The sequence below is a fragment of the Acyrthosiphon pisum genome, chromosome X (genome assembly GCF_005508785.2).
Source record: "Acyrthosiphon pisum isolate AL4f chromosome X, pea_aphid_22Mar2018_4r6ur, whole genome shotgun sequence".
Classification (NCBI taxonomy): Eukaryota; Metazoa; Arthropoda; class Insecta; order Hemiptera; family Aphididae; genus Acyrthosiphon; species Acyrthosiphon pisum.
The window spans coordinates 32,647,874-32,650,911 of record NC_042493.1 but is presented as its reverse complement, the minus strand read 5'-3'; positions in this window follow the sequence as shown (position 1 = coordinate 32,650,911).

Genomic DNA, 3,038 nt, shown 5'->3' with positions numbered 1-3,038 from the left:
TAAAAACTTTTTCATATAAATGATATCAAAAAATAAAAACAACGTTGCACAGCCAAATAGTTATCCTTTTTATGTGGTGAAAATCTCGTTTCATAGTTATGATTTCAGCCTTCTCGGTTCTTTCCCACGCAAAACAGTTTTTGTTATGTTGTACATTTGTAAAACGAAGACAACACATGCGGGTGTAACGTCCTCTTAATACTTTTGAACTTTTGAAGATATTTATTACAGTACATTTCCATTCAAAAATCATGAAAACCCAATGAAGAGCATTAAAGGAAAGAAGCCACATTGATGACACTTTCTAGTTTAAGAAACTTAAATTCAAAAAAATGACATAACATTTTATATTAAGAGGATGTCGCACCCGCATATATTGTCTCCGTCTTACACGCGTACGATAGGTATAGCAAATTTTACGGTTAGCAGATCACGTTTAGCCCCGTTAATTTTAAAATTAGTGTGAATTGACCTCTTATAAAATTTAAAGGTAAGAATTATATCTAGGGCATCTCATCGGCTTTTTGTTATATTTCAATTTTAAAGTAAATTATGAGTATTAAAATATGTATAAACAATTTACAATTTTTAAAATACTAATAGTTCACTTTGAAATTAAAATATAACAAAAAGCCGATAAGATGCCCTAGATAATTTTCTTACCTTTAAATTTTGTAAGAAGTCAATTCACGCTAATCTTAAAATGAACGGGACTAAACGTGATCTGCTGAGCGTAAAATTTGCTATATTGTACGAGTGTAAGACGGAGACAACATAGCGGGTGCGACGTCCTCTTAAGTCATAAAGATATATTACAATTTAAAAGTAGGCATCATTGGTCATTGGTTCTCTAAATATTTTTTATTAGTAAACTATAGTTAGCTATCTTAATGTACTAAATACTATATGAAAATTGAAAATAGTAAATTACAAATAATCATATAGATTATTATGTTTTCGCCATTGAAAATTATAATAGGTATACGGGCCCTGCATTTATAGAGTACTTGTAGGATATAGGCAAATCCCTATAGTAAAAAAAAATAGAGAAGTGAATATACGCTGTATACCTAATACCTATCTCCATATATTTATTATTTAATTTACAGTTTTCGGTATACCACCTACTAAATGTAAATAACAGCAATGCAGTTTTCACAACAGTTCAGTTCCGCTGACCATAAAATATAAATTTAAATCACTTTCTTTGTTTTCTTCTTCGCAACACAGTATAACGTGAGTGGTCCCTCGGGTGAAATCTCTATAACAATAAGTACTACCTTTATATATATGCAAATCATATGCAAAGAATTTACTTTACAACTTACGAGCGATTTGATGAAGTTGTGTGAAATATTTTTTATAGGTTCCTATAGTGGCTATTATAGTGTTCCTATACATAATATACATATAATATACGGCATACGAAGGGGCGTCGATATCAAACATGGGCATAATATGACCTGATAAATTTAGATGAAGCCCCCCCCCCCCCATTGCCCATATTATTATATTAATTTTTTAAAAAAAATTATAAAGTTTTAACTGTCATCAACTAGTGTAAGGAAGGACGTAAATTCATATAGGTACGTTTTACACTTTTACCGGATTAGCTTTAGCCAATATAAATAAAAACAAATGGGACAGTGGGTACCGCTCTGTACACTATAAGTGTCGAGTGGGTCACAGTAATATTATGTTAAATTTGAATTCAATAAGAGGTGTATCATTGTTTAGAAAAATCGATTCTGAACAGAGATGTTGTGTCAGCCTAGGATATTTTATATTACATTAACCTTGCTTTTAGGAATAATTGGGTAGGTTGAATTAATATTATATTGATTGCATTTTCCTAAAACTATCAGTAATTTTTTGGTTAAGTTAAGTATATGAACTGTATATTGTATTATACAGTTAAAAATATTATAGATTTTTAACTAAGTATAAAATAGTTTATAAATGTTCGAAATTTTGAGTTTTGACAAATGTTAACATTTGAATTTCAAATAAGATGAAAAACTGTGCCTTTGTATTTTCTATATTTTTAAATTTCTATAAGTACAACTTATGAGAAAACTTGTACAAAATGGTTAAGCGTTAGGCGTTAAAATAAAAAAAAATATAAGAATTGAACCTGGCCTGTTCTTTTCACCGCCACTAGCGAATTGCGAGGTACTATTATAATACCTCTTGAGGTAAGTACACTCGAAAGTCGAAATCGACTACCAATACAGCAGACTTGACTCGGTTTTTTGTCACTCATCTGTAAATTTTCTAAGGCCGACGACCCGTTCGCATTACTGAAGTGGGTAAATCTATCGTCTGACTAATATTATTATTATGATTTATGAATACAAACCCTGTTCACTGTTCACTGTATTGATGTAAGCATTATTATTATAATATTATATTTTGATTATTGGAGATAAAGGAATAACTGAATAAATAATAACGGATTGTTAAATTTAATTATTTATAGGTACATAAATAACAATACAAATGTAACATTTGTTAAATTATATGCATACAATATGCATTATACCTACACATAATATACAAACTCAACACTTTTTGACTATCTACGTCCAAATTATTAGATATTTATTATTAAAACGACACACGGCACTCGGCAGTCCGTTCGACAGTCACCACAAACACTAGCGAACTCAAATATATTATAGGTACAATTATTAACAGCGATCTTCTGATACCTACACACATATATATAGGATAGTACTTTTTTAAAATATATTAATAATTATTCTAGATTTATAAGCCAAACTCGTCTTTTTATTGATAAAAACCTCTTGCACAAGTTCTCTGGTGCTTTATTGTAAGCCCACAGCTATACGGATAACTTGTCCATAAAGAATATAAATCTTTTCCTGAATCCTGGATTAACTAATATGGTAGGCGGCAGCTGGTAGCTAGTAATATGGTTCACGTTACATATTATTTGGTGGAGACGCCAAAGCTTTGGAAACCTATATAATATTATGTGCATCTATTACATAGGCGCACATAGGGGGGTGCTTGGG